Below are 18,686 nucleotides of genomic sequence, written 5' to 3'. Positions count from 1 at the left end.
TGGCTTGAGGGAGCTAAGCACCGCGTTGTGGTCTTGACTGATCATAAGAATCTGGTTTACCTCGAGTCGGCCAAGCTGCTGAATCCTAGACAGGCTCGATGGTCTCTGTTTTTCTCCCGTTTTGATTTTGTGGTCTCGTATCTTCCGGGATCTAAGAATGGTAAGGTTGATGCCATCTCTAGGAGTTTTTCGCCTGATTCTCCTGGAGTCCTTGAGCCAGTTGGCATTCTTAAGGAAGGGGTTATTCTTTCTGCCATCTCCCCTGAATTGCGGTGGGTGCTTCAGGAATTTCAGGCTGATAGGCCTGACCGCTGTCCTGTGGGGAAGCTGTTTGTTCCTGATAGATGGACGAGTAAGGTGATTTCTGAGGTTCATTGTTCTGTGTTGGATGGTCATCCTGGGATTTTTGGTACCAGAGGTTTGGTTGCTAGGTCCTTTTGGTGGCTTTCCTTGTTGGGCCATGTCCGTGCTTTTGTGCAGTCCTGTGGGACTTGCGCCCGAGCCAAGTCTTGCTGTTCCCGTGCTAGTGGGTTGCTTTTGCCTCTGCCGGTCCCTGAGAGGCCCTGGACGCATATTTCCATGGATTTTATTTTGGATCTTCCTGTTTCGCAGAAGATGTCTGTTATCTGGGTTGTTTGTGACCGGTTCTTTAAAATGGTCCATCTGGTACCTTTGCCTAAGTTGCCTTCCTCCTCAGATCTGGTTCCAATGTTTTTTCAGCATGTGGTTCGTTTGCATGGCATTCCGGAGAATATTGTGTCTGACAGAGGTTCTCAGTTTGTCTCTAGATTTTGGCGGGCCTTTTGTGCTAGGATGGGCATTGATTTGTCTTTTTCTTTGGCGTTTCATCCTCAGACTAATGGCCAAACTGAGCAAACTAATCAGACCTTGGAGACCTATTTGAGATGCTTTGTGTCTGCTGATCAGGATGATTGGGTGTCTTTCTTGCCGTTGGCTGAGTTTGCCCTTAATAATCGGGCTAGTTCGGCTACTTTGGTTTCACCTTTCTTTTGTAATTTTGGTTTTCATCCTCGCTTTTCTTCTGGGCAGGTTGAGCCTTCTGATTGTCCTGGTGTTGATTCTGTGGTGGACAGGCTGCAGCAGATTTGGACTCATGTGGTGGACAATTTGACGTTGTCTCAGGAAAGGGCTCAACGTTTTGCTAACCGCCGTCGGTGTGTTGGTCCCCGGCTTCGTGTGGGGGATTTGGTTTGGTTGTCTTCTCGTCATGTTCCTATGAAGGTTTCGTTCCATAAGTTTAAGCCTCGGTTTATTGGTCCTTATAAAATTTCTGAAATTATTAATCCGGTGTCTTTTCGTTTGGCTCTTCCAGCCTCTTTTGCCATTCATAATGTTTTCCATAGATTTTGTTGCGGAGATATGTGGTACCCGTTGTTCCCTCGGTTGACCCTCCTGCCCCGGTGTTGGTTGAGGGAGAGTTGGAATATGAGGTTGAGAAGATTTTGGATTCTCATTTTTCGAGGCGGAGGCTTCAGTATCTTGTTAAGTGGGAGGGTTATGGTCAGGAGGATAATTCTTGGGTTGTTGCCTCCGATGTCCATGCCACCAATTTGGTTCGTACTTTTCACTTGGCTCGTCCTGATCGGCCTGGGGGCTCTGGTGAGGGTTCGGTGACCCCTCCTCAAGGGGGGGTACTGTTGTGAATTCTGCTCTTGGGCTCCCTCTGGTGGTTGTAAGTGGCACTTTTGTGAGTTCTGCTCTTGGGCTCCCTCTTGTGGTTTCAAGTGGTATGGCTGCTCCTTGGAGTTAGCTGTCTTCAGCTGCTTCCACTGATCATCTTTTCTGCTCGGCTATTTATGCCTGGTTCTGTCCTTCAGCCAGTGCCACTTGTAAATGTTCCTGGTTGGATTCACATCTCTTTGGAGTTCCCTGTTATCCTGACCAGTTCTGCAAAGCTAAGTTTTTGCTTGCTCTTTTCTGTTCACAGTTTGTTGACTTATCCGTTCAGTGCTTCTATGTTTGTCCAGCGTTACCAGTATGAATTAATTCTGTCTTGCTGGAAGCTCTGGGAAGCAGATTTACCCTCCACACCTATAGTCAGGTGTGGAGATTTTTAGTAAACTCTGCGTGGATTTTTGTAGTGTTTTATACTGACCGCACAGTATTCCATCCTGTCCTATCTATCAAGCTAGACTGGCCTCTTGTGCTCATCCTGGTTTCATTCTGTGTATGTCTTTTCCCTCTCCACTCACAATCATTATTTGTCGGGGGCTAATCTATTCTTTGGGGATTTTTTCTGAGGCAAGATAGTTTTCCTGCTTCTATCTTTAGGGGTAGTTAGTTCTTAGGCTGTGACGAGATGCCTAGGGAGAGTTAGGAGCATTCCACGGCTATTTCTAGTGTTGTGTTCAGCTTAGGGACTGCGGTCAGTACAGTTACCACTTTCTTCAGAGCTCGTTCCATGTTGCTCCTAAACCACCGTATCATAACACATTCCCACGGTTACCTTCTGTCTGGGCCTTGGCGGCGTTGTTTGTCAAACATGTCTTCTGCTTACACGGTATGCCTGATAAGATTGTCAGTGACCGGGGTCCCCAGTTTGCGTCTCGGTTCTGGAGAGACACCACTGGGCAGACCCCATTCTTCCTTAATTGCGGCCAGCATCTGAGGGGTTCCTGTGCCCATGCCCATGTCTTCCGCTAACGCTAGGATGGCAGACTGGGCAGTGGAAGCACGGGACTTCTGGGGCCACACACAGGATGTCATCCGGGCCTCCAAGGAGAGAATGAGAGTCTCTGCCGATGCACATCAGCGCCCCGCTCCGACCTTTGCTCCGGGTGCCTTAGTGTGGCTCTCTGCCCGCAATATCAGGCTGCGACTTGAGTCCACTAAGTTTGCACCTCGCTACTTAGGTCACTTCAAGGTTCTGGAACAGGTTAATCCTGTGGTCTACAGTCTGGCTCTTCCTCCACGCCTGGGCATCACCGACACCTTTTGTGTGTTCCTTTTAAAGCCCTATTACATGTCTGTTATGAAAGGCAATTCAGAATCACAATGGACATGGAGGTCAGAGCACATACAGTGATCTGACAATAACCAAAAATAATAGAACGAGCTCTGAGACGTGGGAACTCTGCAGACCGCAATCCCTAATCCTATCAAACCACACTAAAGGTAGCCGTGGAGCGCTCCTGACCAGAACCTAGGCGCCTCGTCACAGCCTGAGAAACTAGCTAGTCCTGAAGATAGAAAAATAAGCCTACCTTGCCTCAGAGAAATTCCCCAAAGGAAAAGGCAGCCCCCCACATATAATGACTGTGAGTAAGATGAAAACACAAACATAGAGATGAAACAGATTTAGCAAAGTGAGGCCCGACTAGCTGAACAGAACGAGGATAGGGAAGATAACTTTGCGGTCAGCACAAAAACCTATAAATAACCACGCAGAGGGGACAAAAAGACCCTCCGCACCGACTAACGGTACGGAGGTGGTCCCTCTGCATCTCAGAGCTTCCAGCAGGCGAGAAAAACCAATAAAGCAAGCTGGACTGAAAAATAGCAACAAAATAACATAAGCAAAACTTAGCTTTGCAGAGCAGCAGGCCACAGGAATGATCCAGGGAAAAAACAAGTCCTACACTGGAACATTGACAGGAAGCATGGATCAAAGCATCAGGTGGAGTTAAGTAGAGAAGAAGCTAAGGAGCTCACCAGATCACCTGAGGGAGGAAACTCAGAAGCTGCAGTACCACTTTCCTCCACAAACGGAAGATCCCAGAGAGAATCAGCCGAAGTACCACTTGTGACCACAGGAGTGAACTCTGCCACAGAATTCACAACAGTACCCCCCCCTTGAGGAGGGGTCACCGAACCCTCACCAGAGCCCCCAGGCCGACCAGGATGAGCCACATGAAAGGCACGAACAAGATCGGGAGCATATACATCAGAGGCAAAAACCCAGGAATTATCTTCCTGAGCATAACCCTTCCATTTAACCAGATACTGGAGTTTCCGTCTTGAAACACGAGAATCCAAAATCTTCTCCACAATATACTCCAATTCCCCCTCCACCAAAACCGGGGCAGGAGGCTCAACAGATGGAACCATAGGTGCCACGTATCTCCGCAACAATGACCTATGGAATACGTTATGTATGGAAAAAGAATCTGGAAGGGTCAGACGAAAAGACACAGGATTAAGAACCTCAGAAATCCTATACGGACCAATAAAACGAGGTTTAAACTTAGGAGAGGAAACCTTCATAGGAATATGACGAGAAGATAACCAAACCAGATCCCCAACACGAAGTCGGGGACCCACACGGCGTCTGCGATTAGCGAAAAGTTGAGCCTTCTCCTGGGACAAGGTCAAATTGTCCACTACCTGAGTCCAAATCAGCTGCAACCTGTCCACCACAGTATCCACACCAGGACAGTCCGAAGACTCAACCTGTCCAGAAGAGAAACGAGGATGGAACCCAGAAATGCAGAAAAATGGTGAAACCAAGGTAGCCGAGCTGGCCCGATTATTAAGGGCGAACTCAGCCAAAGGCAAAAAGGACACCCAGTCATCCTGATCAGCAGAAACAAAGCACCTCAGATATGTTTCCAAGGTCTGATTGGTTCGCTCGGTCTGGCCATTAGTCTGAGGATGGAAAGCCGAGGAAAAAGACAAGTCAATGCCCATCCTACCACAAAAGGCTCGCCAAAACCTCGAAACAAACTGGGAACCTCTGTCAGAAACAATATTCTCTGGAATGCCATGCAAACGAACCACATGCTGGAAGAACAAAGGCACCAAATCAGAGGAGGAAGGCAATTTAGACAAGGGTACCAGATGGACCATCTTAGAAAAGCGATCACAGACCACCCAAATGACTGACATCTTTTGAGAAACGGGAAGGTCAGAAATAAAATCCATAGAGATATGTGTCCAAGGCCTCTTCGGGACCGGCAAGGGCAAAAGCAACCCACTGGCACGAGAACAGCAGGGCTTAGCCCAAGCACAAATCCCACAGGACTGCACAAAAGTACGCACATCCCGCGACAGAGAGGGCCACCAAAAGGATCTAGCCACTTACTCTCTGGTACCAAAGATTCCAGGATGACCAGCCAACACCGAACAATGAAGTTCAGAGATAACTCTATTCGTCCACCTATCAGGGACAAACAGTTTCTCCGCTGGGCAACGATCAGGTTTATTAGCCTGATATTTTTGCAGCACCCGCCGCAAATCAGGGGAGATGGCAGACACAATTACTCCCTCCTTGAGGATACCCGCCGGCTCAGACAAACCCGGAGAGTCGGGTACAAAACTCCTAGACAGAGCATCCGCCTTCACATTTTTAGAGCCCGGAAGGTACGAAATCACAAAGTCAAAACAGGCAAAAAACAACGACCAACGAGCTTGTCTAGGATTCAAGCGCTTGGCAGACTCGAGATAAGTCAAGTTCTTATGATCAGTCAATACCACCACGCGATGCTTAGCTCCTTCAAGCCAATGACGCCACTCCTCGAATGCCCACTTCATGGCCAGCAACTCTCGGTTGCCCACATCATAATTTCGCTCAGCAGGCGAAAACTTCCTGGAAAAGAAAGCGCATGGTTTCATCACTGAGCAACCAGAACCTCTCTGTGACAAAACAGCCCCTGCTCCAATCTCAGAAGCATCAACCTCGACCTGAAACGGAAGAGAAACATCTGGTTGACACAACACAGGGGCAGAAGAAAAACGACGCTTCAACTCTTGAAAAGCTTCCACAGCAGCAGAAGACCAATTGACCACATCAGCACCCTTCTTGGTCAAATCGGTCAATGGTTTAGCAATACTAGAAAAATTGCAGATGAAGCGACGATAAAAATTAGCAAAGCCCAGGAACTTTTGCAGACTTTTCAGAGATGTCGGCTGAGTCCAATCATGGATGGCTTGGACCTTAACAGGATCCATCTCGATAGTAGAAGGGGAAAAGATGAACCCCAAAAATGAAACCTTCTGCACACCAAAGAGACACTTTGATCCCTTCACAAACAAAGAATTAGCACGCAGGACCTGAAAAACCGTTCTGACCTGCTTCACATGAGACTCCCAATCATCTGAGAAGATCAAAATGTCATCCAAGTACACAATCAGGAATTTATCCAGGTACTCTCGGAAGATGTCATGCATAAAGGACTGAAACACTGATGGAGCATTGGCAAGTTCGAACGGCATCACGAGATACTCAAAATGACCCTCGGGCGTATTAAATGCAGTTTTCCATTCATCGCCTTGCTTAATTCGCACCAGATTATACGCACCACGAAGATCTATCTTTGTGAACCAACTAGCCCCCTTAATCCGAGCAAACAGATCAGATAACAATGGCAAGGGGTACTGAAATTTAACCGTGATCTTATTAAGAAGGCGGTAATCTATACAAGGTCTCAGCGAACCATCCTTCTTGGCTACAAAAAAGAACCCTGCTCCTAATGGCGACGATGACGGGCGAATATGCCCCTTCTCCAGGGATTCCTTCACATAACTGCGCATAGTGGTGTGCTCAGGCACGGACAAATTAAACAATCGACCTTTTGGGAATTTACTACCAGGAATCAAATTGATAGCACAATCACAATCCCTATGCGGAGGTAGGGTATTGGACTTGGGCTCATCAAATACATCCCGGTAATCAGACAAGAACTCTGGGACCTCAGAAGGGGTGGATGACGAAATTGACAGAAATGGAACATCACCATGTACCCCCTGACAGCCCCAGCTGGACACCGACATGGATTTCCAATCTAATACTGGATTATGGGCTTGTAGCCATGGCAACCCCAACACGACTACATCATGCAGATTGTGCAACACCTGAAAGCGAATAACCTCCTGATGTGCAGGAGCCATGCACATGGTCAGCTGGGTCCAGTATTGAGGCTTATTCTTGGCCAAAGGCGTAGCATCAATTCCTCTCAATGGAATAGGACACTGCAAGGGCTCCAAGAAAAACCCACAACGCTTAGCATATTCCAAGTCCATCAAATTCAGGGCAGCGCCTGAATCCACAAATGCCATGACAGAATACGATGACAAAGAGCAGATCAAGGTAACGGACAGAAGAAATTTTGACTGTACAGTACCAATGGTGGCAGACCTAGGGAACCGCTTAGTGCGCTTAGGACAATCAGAGACAGCATGAGTGGAATCACCACAGTAACACAGACCATTCAGACGTCTATGTTCTTGCCGTTCAACTCTGGTCAAGGTCCTATCACACTGCATAGGCTCAGGTTTAAGCTCAGGTAATACCGCCAAATGGTGCACAGATTTACACTCACACAAGCGTCGACCGATCTGAATGGCCAAAGACATAGACTCATTCAAACCAGCAGGCATAGGAAATCCCACCATGACATCCTTAAGGGCTTCAGAGAGACCCTTTCTGAATATTGCTGTCAGCGCAGATTCATTCCATTGAGTGAGCACTGACCACTTTCTAAATTTCTGACAATATACCTCTATCTCATCCTGAGCCTGACAAAGAGCCAGCAAATTTTTCTCTGCCTGATCCACTGAATTAGGCTCATCGTACAGCAACCCAAGCGCCAGGAAAAACGCATCGATATTACTCAATGCAGGATCTCCTGGCGCAAGAGAAAACGCCCAGTCCTGAGGGTCGCCGCGCAAAAAAGAAATGACGATCCTAACCTGTTGAATTGGGTCACCAGAAGAGCGAGGTTTCAAAGCCAGAAATAGTTTACAATTATTTTTGAAACTCAGAAATTTAGTTCTATCTCCAAAAAACAAATCCGGAATAGGAATTCTCGGTTCTAGCAAAGAATTCTGAACCACAACATCTTGAATATTTTGAACTCTTGCCGTGAGCTGATCCACACATGAAGACATACCTTTAATGTCCATTGCTACACCTGTGTCCTGAACCACCCAAATGTCTAGGGGAAAAAAAAGACAAAACACAGTGCAAAGAAAAAAAAATGGTCTCAGAACTTCTTTTTTCCCTCTATTGAGAATCATTAGCACTTTTGGCTTCCTGTACTGTTATGAAAGGCAATTCAGAATCACAATGGACATGGAGGTCAGAGCACATACAGTGATCTGACAATAACCCAAAATAATAGAACGAGCTCTGAGACGTGGGAACTCTGCAGACCGCAATCCCTAATCCTATCAAACCACACTAAAGGTAGCCGTGGAGCGCTCCTGACCAGAACCTAGGCGCCTCGTCACAGCCTGAGAAACTAGCTAGTCCTGAAGATAGAAAAATAAGCCTACCTTGCCTCAGAGAAATTCCCCAAAGGAAAAGGCAGCCCCCCACATATAATGACTGTGAGTAAGATGAAAACACAAACATAGAGATGAAACAGATTTAGCAAAGTGAGGCCCGACTAGCTGAACAGAACGAGGATAGGGAAGATAACTTTGCGGTCAGCACAAAAACCTATAAATAACCACGCAGAGGGGACAAAAAGACCCTCCGCACCGACTAACGGTACGGAGGTGGTCCCTCTGCGTCTCAGAGCTTCCAGCAGGCGAGAAAAACCAATAAAGCAAGCTGGACTGAAAAATAGCAACAAAATAACATAAGCAAAACTTAGCTTTGCAGAGCAGCAGGCCACAGGAATGATCCAGGGAAAAAACAAGTCCTACACTGGAACATTGACAGGAAGTGTGGATCAAAGCATCAGGTGGAGTTAAGTAGAGAAGAAGCTAACGAGCTCACCAGATCACCTGAGGGAGGAAACTCAGAAGCTGCAGTACCACTTTCCTCCACAAACGGAAGATCCCAGAGAGAATCAGCCGAAGTACCACTTGTGACCACAGGAGTGAACTCTGCCACAGAATTCACAACACATGTCCCAGTTTTCCGAGTTATCTGCCTGGACATCAGGTTCATCCACAGACGATTATGAGGTGAACTCTATCTTGGGGTGCAAGGTGGTACGTGGCAAAAAGTTTTATCTGGTGGACTGGAAGGGTCACAGCCCAGAGGACAGAACCTGGGAACCTGTGGAGCACATTTGGGCTCCACTGCTCATTCCAGCCTTAGAACGTAGCGATGCCCAGGGAGACGGGGCCCTAGGAGGGTGTAATGTTAGGTGTCGAGTTCCCACCTCTGCACAGGGGGAATCTCGAACCATCACCACTGTCGTCTCCCATTCTTCTCCAGCCGCAGTGGAGCCTGCTCAGTGGAGCGCAGACAATTATACTCCATATTCAGACAATCTGAGCAATTTTCTGTTAGAAGTGTTTTTTTTCTGTTAAAACACAATGCTTTTTTCATTTGATGGTCACATTTATCTGCAAGAAGCAGGAGTCCCGATGGGAGCGAAATATTCACCATCCCTGGCAAAAATCACAATGGCATACTGGGAGAATAAATACATTTATTCTGCAGATAATCCCTTTCTGCATGAGCTCATTTGGTATGGTAGATACATCGATGATACCTTATTAATTTGGGGTTGAGATGTATCTGCCATACCAAAATTTGTGGATTACATCAATTAAAACAATTATAACATACAATTCATGAATAAGTACAACAATGTATCAATCTCATTTTTAGATTTAGAGCTTTATGGCATTGTAGGGGAGCCCATTGAGAGTAAAACTTATTATAAACCTCTTAAAGGCAATACAATATTGCATGCTCAGAGTAGTCACCCTAAGCACACACTAAAATCCATCCCAGTAGGAGAACATATTAGATTGAAAAGAAATTGCTCTAATATAGCTGATATGAATGTAGAGTTTGACAACCTGCATGAGAGACTGAAAAAACGCAGGAATCCGAATTGGACGCTAAATAGAGCAAGGAATCTGGTTTCTGACAGAAACAGAGATGATTTAGCCAAGCCTGAGAATACAGTCAGAAATATAAAAAATAATAAACAATATGTTAGGTGTTGAGTTCTCGCCTCTGCATAGGAGGAATCTCAAACCAACTCCGCTGTGGTCTCCAATTCTTCTCCAGCCACAGTGGAGCCTGCTCAGCAGAGATGTCGGTCGCAGCATCTGGCTCAAGCTGATACTGTGCGACTGGTTACTGCTGCCCTTCCAGGCTCTGCCTTTGTAGCCAGCACTGATCAGCAGCGAGCAGGTCTTTCTGGGACTAAGTCCTGCTTTTCCCATACTGAGCATGCCCACAGGGCGACCTCTCATTGGAGGTTGGGGGTCACATGCTCGAGTCCTGTTGCAGCTCCTATTGGACCATTTGGAAGGTCCCGCACCGCTACTGCTATAAAAGGTTGGCATGGCTGCTCAGCCATGCACTAGGGTGTACTTGTTAACGTGTGTGTGTAGATGTGTGTAGATGTGTGACTGTTAATCATCCCCTTCCTAGTGTTGTTGACTGCTCGCGAATGGTGGATGCTATCTAGTGATTGACAGTGCTACCTGCACACCTAGCACACGATACAGCGTCTGATTGCAGTGACCACCGATGCGGCGCCATGTGCAAATAGAGCGCTTTCCTGGCCCAAGTCTGGGTGGTTAGTGGCGTCCGCCAAAGCGGCACTGCACGCACTCTTGTGCATTAAACTATTATTTCTGTTAAACTCTGACACCCCAGTAGCGGTGTCGAGTGCAAGATGTCTAGAGGAGCTCTTTCCCTGAGTCTTGGGACAGAGTTCTGTGACTCCTTGCTTGTGCTCTCTCTGCAGTACCGTGACCCTGTGACGCAACAGGGTTCGGTTCCTTCTTTCTGGGTGAAGCTGACCTGTGTGTGCATCCACATTATACCGCCATATAGTCCGCCATTACTCAGCAGTAGGTTCCATCTCTGCACGGTGGACCCAGGGCTGCAAACGCACCTTATACCATCTTTCTAATTATTTGGTGCCTTCCGCTATCCCTAACACCATATGTGTGCCTACACTTTAGTCTTCAATTCAATGACATCAAAAAAATAATTAATAAATGCTTACCAATATAATATGAAGATGAAACTGTAGCTAAAATCCTAGAACCGGGAGTTAATATAGTAGCAAGAAGAGCCCCTACTATTGGAAATAGAATCTCACCGGGACTTTTTTTAATCAAAACCACCTGTACAGAATTGGTTAAACCTTAAGGGCTTTTTCAAATGTGGAACAAATAGTTGCAAAACATGCAAACATGCCCAAAAAACGAAAACTTTTTATAATCATAATGAGACACAGTTCTACAACATAAATCAATTCATAAACTGTAACTCAATTAATGTAATCTATAAAGTAGAATGTACATTATGTCATTTAGCGTATGTGGGGGGTACGACCAGAAAGCTGAAAACTCATTTTTCAGAACATATTAGGGATATAATTAATTTGAATAATATGAATCATAATATATCTATGGCTGCCAAGCATTTTATTGGGCATCATAATAGCGATGTCTCATCCCTAATAGTATCAAGTATGTAGCAACTTACGAACCACAAATGGGGAGGAAACATAAAAATACGCCTCCTAACAAGAGAAGCGTTCTGGATCTACAATTTAGGCACAAGATATACTACTGGTCTGAATAAAAAGAATGAAATTATGTTTCACTACTGATGATATTTTAAATATAAATGTTACTTTTTTGTTTTTATATGTATATTTTGGTCTTTTATATAGTATTTTGGTGCAATGTATCATCTATCATTCAAAAGATTTAAAGGACCACATAGAGTTAAGTCATATGATATCTTGAATTACTTCATTGGTCCGCCACATGTATAAAATATCTTTGCTGGGACCTGCAGTCTAACTGTGACAAAGATCCACTAAAGGATCAAAACACGTCGCTGGATTGTCAGTGTTCGATGTGCATATATATATCCACTTGAGATTCTGCCTACCAATATGTTTTAATGGTTGAAAAGTAAAGAATTGGTTTTAAGGAGCTGGAACACTTGCCTCTGCTTTCCTGCTGATCAACGTCAAGTCCTAACAGATTTCCGTATACCTGTGGCAGTCGGTGAGCTGGCTAGGGTGCTCAGCCCAAAATCTTACTTTATTTCATTGTCTGCCACACACTGTAATGCCGCAGCCATGTTGGTTGTGGCATTGCACTGACTGGCCGGCCACACAACATCATCAGGTCTAAATCAGACCTGACAATATGTAATATAGCGTTGCACAGCTGTGATGGTGCTCAATTAGGTTCCCAAACCAGTGATATAGTGAAACATAGAAATTGGCACTCAACTCATATGGATGAATGAAGAAAGGTAAATTTATTGCAGTCCAACATAAACATAAACATTTCTTTCAAAACATGACCTTCATTAGTATACTGCTGCATAGCATAGTATAGAAACAAATGAAACAAAAAAGAAACAATACAATTGTGATCACAATGAAGATCATCTAACAATATAAGGAAAGGGAGTAACACATACCCGACTGCTTAAATGTAGTCTGTAAAAGGCAAAATTGCCCGAACGAGTAAAAAAGAGCGAAGTTTAGATGTACGGCATTGTTATAGTGACTGATGTAACTGTGGGCAAGATAGGTCTAAACTTACTAGTGATGTTACATCATTTAACCACCGTGGGGTAATCCAGCCCCTGTTGTGGAGAAAGGTACCTATGTGGCATAAACATATGGGAAGTAGATTAGATAAATAATACAGTTGAGAATGAAACCTAACAGGCGTCATATTATCACCAAAGACTAACCTGTATCACTGTTAATGGTGGTATGTGATTCAAGTCCGGTGTAGCCGGATCCAGTGGTCTATAAATAAGTGAGTAAATAAAGTGTCTATGAACACTGAAAAAAATGTTTTACCAGTGATTTGGGAAGTAGTGTGTAGGGCTAGTTAGATAGAGGAAATCATCCCCGTGTGTCTGGTTATAGTCGCAGGGACTAATCGCCGTGCCGTGACCGGAAGTGCGCAACAGGAAGTGTGCGCTCCACCAGTAACAGAGCTTGCATTCCACCGCTATGGAGACAGAGGGATACTGTTCTCTGGTCTGAGGTTTATGTTTTTGTTGGCATTGCAGAATACAGCCAGATTCTTTCCATATTATAGTGTTAAAAATACAGCTATTTTAAACTGGGGTTTGTCCGTCACACGGATCACATATCAGTACGCTCAAAATTGTTCCATTTTAGACCTTCATTTAAATTTGTATGCAGTGTCTTAGCCAAGTTATTGACACCAGTTTGCTGAAAATAAAAATAGTTACCTACAGGCCAGATATTTTAAACTGGGGTGTGTCCGTCACACGGTTCACATATCCATGCACTCAAAATTGTGCCATTTTAGGCCTCCATTTAAATTTTGTTGCAGTGTCTTAGCCAAGTTATTTACACCAGTTTGCTGAAACAAAATAGTAACATAGACGCCAGATATTTTAATCTGGGGATTGTCTGTCACCCAGATCACATATCAGTGCACTCAAAATTCTGCCATTTCAGGCCTCCATTTAAATTTTTATGCAGGGTCTTAGCCAATTTATTGACACCAGTTTGCTGAAAATAAAAATAGTTAGATACAGGCGAGATATTAGTTTGTCACACAGATCACAAATCAGTGAGCTCAAAATTGTGCCATTTCAGGCCTCCATTTACATTTTTTTGCAGTGTCTTACAAAAGTTATTGATTATAGTTTGCTGAAAAAAATAGTCACCTACAGGCCAGATATTTCAAACTGCACTGTCCGTCACACAGATCACATATGCGCTCAAAATTGTTCCATTTTAGGTCTTCATTTAAAGTTTTTTCTGTGTCTTACCCAAGTTATTGACAACAGTTTGCTGTAAAAAAATACTTACCTACAGGTCAAATATTTTAAACGGGGGTTTGTCCGTCACATGGATCACATATCAGGGCATTCAAAATTGTGCCATTTCAGGCCTTCATTTAGTTTTTACAGCATCTTACCCAAGTTATTGACAACAGTTTGCTGAAAAAAAATAGTTACCTACAGACTAGATATTTAAAATTGTGGTGTTCCGTCACATGGATCACATATAAGTTCACTTCAAATTCAGCCATTTGCAGTGAACGTGGAAAATATTACTCTTCATTTAAAGTGGGCAAGGCGTGTGGCAAGCGACAGGGAACTGGACGTGATGGTGATGCAGAGGCCGAGGCCATTGGCAAGCTGAAATTGTGCCACAACAAACAACCACATCTTCTTGCTTGACCTTCCTGTCCCAATTACTAGGGGATTACAGCAGCACACGACTATTAAACCCAGAGCAGTGTCAAAAGGTTGCTGGTTGGATACCAGATAATGCTTCCATTCACTTTGCCACCCCCACCAGCACCCTGTCTTCCCCACGCTCAAGTCTCAGTAGCCGAGAGTCTGGACCACATATACCTCACACTGATCCTCCTTCCTCCCACCATGCCAAGTGCCGGGAGACAACTGATCACACACTTGGACACTCCGTAGAGCTGTTCACTTTTCCATTTTTAGATTTGGGCCTCTCGGCCGGTCCACTTGCAGCGGGGCAAGAGGAGATTGCATGTAGCGATGCCCAAATATTTGAGCAACCAAACTCACATGAAGGCGACAGTGAGAAAGTGCCACAAGAGGTGGACAATGATGAGACACAATTGTCCGAAAGTCAGGAGGAGGACCAGGGTGCGGAAGTGGAAGACGAGGTTATGGATGATATAGTAACTGCCCTAGCCGGGTAGGAGGACATGCAGGGCGAGGACAGTAGCACACAGGGGGAGGGAGGTGTAGCACTCCAACAGGTAGGAAGAAGCAGTGTGGTGGCCGCAGACAGAAGGAGGGCAACCATAACCCGTAACACCAAAAGCACGGAAGTTGCCAGTACAACTGTTAGGTCTTCCCGTGTCTGGTGTTTTTTTCAAGACTCTGCAGATAACCCCAAAAAGGCCATTTTCACCACAACCAGGCCATCATCAGCAGGGGTAGTGTTGTGAATTCTGTTGTCGGGCTCCCTCCTGTGGTCATGAATGGTACTTCGGCTGGTTCTGTCCATGGACTTCCTCTGGTGGGTGTTTCTGAGTTTCCTTTCACTGATGACGAGGTTAATTCGTTAGCTGCTGCTCTATTTAACTCCACTTAGATCTTTGCTCCATGCCACCTGTCAATGTTCCAGTATTGATCATAGAAAAATTACCGCACACTCGATACTGGTATGATGCAAAAAAGGTATATGCCTTTTTTGCATCATACCAGTATCGAGTGTGCAGTAATTTTTCTATGATTGACTTGACCACACGGTCGGTTTACCAGCACCTCATTGTCCCATGACCTGAGTGCACACCATTTTCCCTATCCATCTAAATGTTCCAGTATTGGTCTAGTTCACTCCTGGATCGTTCTTGTGACCTGTCTTCCCATCAGAAGCTAAGTTCCAGCTTGTATTTCTTTGGTTTGCTATTTTTCTGTCCAGCTTGCTATTTAATTTGTTGTCTTGCTTGCTGGAAGCTCTGGGACGCAGAGGGAGCACCTCCGCACCGTGAGTCGGTGCGGAGGGTCTTTTTGCGCCCTCTGCGTGGTCTTTTTGTAGGTTTTTGTGCTGACCGCAAAGTAACCTTTCCTATGCTCGGTCTGTTCAGTAAGTCGGGCCTCACTTTGCTTAATCTATTTCATCTCTGTGTTTGTATTTTCATCTTTACTCACAGTCATTATATGTGGGGGGCTGCCTTTTCCTTTGGGGAATTTCTCTGAGGCAAGGTAGGCTTTATTTTTCTATCTTCAGGGCTAGTTAGTTTCTTAGGCTGTGCCGAGTTGCATAGGGAGCGTTAGGCGCAATCCACGGCTATTTCTAGTGTGGTTGATAGGTTTAGGGATTGCGGTCAGCAGAGTTCCCACATCCCAGAGCTCGTCCTTTATTATCAGGAACTATCAGGTCATTCCGTGTGCTCTTAACCACCAGGTCCATTATTGTCCTGACCACCAGGTCATAACAGTACAGGTGGCCCAAAGTACTAATGCATCTTAATAGAGGGATAAGAGAAGTTCTGAGACCATTTTTTTTTTCTTTGCAGTGTGTTTTGTCTCAATTTTCCCCTTTACCTCTGGGTGGTTCAGGACACTGGTGTAAACATGGACATTCAAGGTCTGTCCTCTTGGATGGATAATCTCACTACAAGGATACAAAACATTCAAGATTTTGTGGTTCAGAATCCGATGTCAGAGCCTAGGATTCCTATTCCTGATTTGTTTTTTGGTGATAGATCTAAGTTCTTGAATTTCAAAAATAATTGTAAATTGTTTCTTGCCTTGAAACCTCGCTCCTCAGGTGACCCCGTTCAACAAGTAAAGATCACTATTTCTTTGTTACGTGGTGACCCTCAAGACTGGGCATTTTCCCTTGCGCCAGGAGATCCGGCATTGCGTGATGTTGATGCGTTTTTCCTGTCGCTTGGATTGCTTTATGACTAACCTAATTCAGTGGATCAGGCAGAGAAAATCTTGCTGGCTCTGTGTCAGGGTCAGGATGAGGCGGAGATATATTGTCAGAAGTTTAGAAAGTGGTCTGTGCTCACTCAGTGGAATGAATGTGCCCTGGCAGCAATCTTCAGAAAGGGTCTCTCTGAAGCCCTTAAGGAAGTCATGGTGGGGTTTCCCATGCCTGCTGGTCTGAATGAGTCTATGTCCTTGGCCATTCAGATCGATCGACGCTTGCGTGAGCGTAAAGCTGTGCACCATTTGGCGGCACTATCTGAGCATGGGCCTGAGCCTATGCAATGTGATAGGACTTTGACCAGAGCTGAACGGCAAGAACACAGACGTCGGAATGGCCTATCTTTTTACTGTGGTGATTCCACTCATGCTATCTCCGATTGTCATAAGCGCACTAAACGGTTCGCTAGGTCTGCCACCATTGGTACGGTACAGTTTAAATTTCTATTGTCTGTTACTCTGATTTCCTCTTTGTCATCCTATTCTGTTATGGCATTTGTGGATTCAAGCGCTGCCCTGAATTTGATGGACTTGGAGTATGCTAGGCGCTGTGGTTTTTTCTTGGAGCCCTTGCAGTATCCTATTCCATTGAGAGGAATTGATGCTACGCCTTTGGCCAAGAATAAGCCTCAGTATTGGACCCAATTGACCATGTGCATGGCTCCTGCACATCAGGAGGATATCCGCTTTCTGGTGTTGCATAATCTGCATGATGTGGTCGTTTTGGGGTTGCCATGGCTACAGGTTCATAATCCAGTACTGGACTGGAAATCTATGTCTGTGTCCAGCTGGGGTTGCCAGGGGGTATATGGTGATGTTCCATTTTTGTCTATTTCGTCTTCCACTCCTTCTGAAGTTCCAGAGTTTTTGTCGGATTATCGGGATGTATTTGATGAGCCCAAAGCCAGTGCCCTACCTCCTCATAGGGATTGTGATTGTGCAATTAATTTGATTCCTGGTAGTAAGTTTCCTAAGGGCCGATTGTTCAATTTATCTGTGCCAGAACACGCCGCTATGCAGAGTTATATAAAGGAATCCTTGGAGAAAGGCCATATTCGCCCGTCGTCATCACCGTTAGGAGCAGGGTTCTTTTTTGTGGCCAAGAAGGATGGTTCTTTGAGACCTTGTATTGATTACCGCCTTCTTAATAAAATTACAGTCAAATTTCAGTATCCTTTGCCGTTGCTGTCTGATTTGTTTTCTCGTATTAAAGGGGCTAGTTGGTTCACCAAGATAGATCTTCGAGGGGCGTATAATCTTGTGCGTATTAAACAAGGCGATGAATGGAAAACAGCATTTAATACGCCCGAGGGCCATTTTGAGTACCTGGTTATGCCATTCGGGCTTTCCAATGCTCCATCAGTATTTCAGTCCTTTATGCATGACATCTTCCGAGAGTACCTGGATAAATTCCTGATTGTGTATTTGGATGATATTTTGGTCTTTTCGGATGATTGGGAGTCTCATGTGAAGCAGGTCAGAATGGTGTTCCAGGTCCTTCGTGCGAATTCCTTGTTTGTGAAGGGGTCAAAGTGTCTCTTTGGAGTTCAGAAGATTTCATTTTTGGGGTTCATTTTTTCCCCTTCTACTATCGAGATGGACCCTGTTAAAGTCCAGGCCATTTACAATTGGACTCAGCCGACATCTGTGAAGAGCCTGCAAAAGTTCCTGGGCTTTGCTAATTTTTATCGGCGCTTCATCGCTAACTTTTCTACCGTTGCTAAACCGTTGACTGATTTGACCAAGAAGGGTGCTGATGTGGTCAATTGGTCTTCTGCGGCTGTAGAGGCTTTTCAGGAGTTGAAGCATCGTTTTTCTTCTGCCCCTGTGTTGTGCCAGCCAGATGTTTCGCTTCCGTTTCAGGTTGAGGTTGATGCTTCTGAGATTGGAGCAGGGGCTGTTTTGTCGCAAAGAAGTTCTGATGGCTCGGTGATGAAGCCATGTGCTTTCTTTTCTAGAAAGTTTTCGCTTGCTGAGCATAACTATGATGTTGGTAATCGTGAATTGTTGGCCATGAAGTGGGCATTCGAGGAGTGGCGTCATTGGCTGGAAGGAGCCAAGAATCGCGTGGTGGTCTTGACAGATCACAAGAATTTGACTTATCTTGAGTCTGCCAAACGGTTGAATCCGAGACAGGCTCGATGGTCGTTATTTTTCTCCCGTTTTGATTTTGTGGTTTCGTACCTTCCGGGCTCTAAGAATGTGAAGGCTGATGCCCTGTGTTAGGGGTCGAGTTCCCGCATCTGCACAGGGGGAATCTCGGGCCACCTCCGCTGCGGTCTCCCATTCTTGTCCAGCCGCAGTGGAGTCTGCTCAGCAAGGATGTCGGTCCCAGCGTCTTGCTCATTCTCACTCTGTT

Source organism: Ranitomeya imitator, chromosome 6 (assembly GCF_032444005.1).
Source record: "Ranitomeya imitator isolate aRanImi1 chromosome 6, aRanImi1.pri, whole genome shotgun sequence".
In the NCBI taxonomy this organism is placed as follows: Eukaryota; Metazoa; Chordata; class Amphibia; order Anura; family Dendrobatidae; genus Ranitomeya; species Ranitomeya imitator.
The sequence above is the reverse complement of the archived record's forward strand: the minus strand, read 5'-3'. Positions refer to the sequence as shown.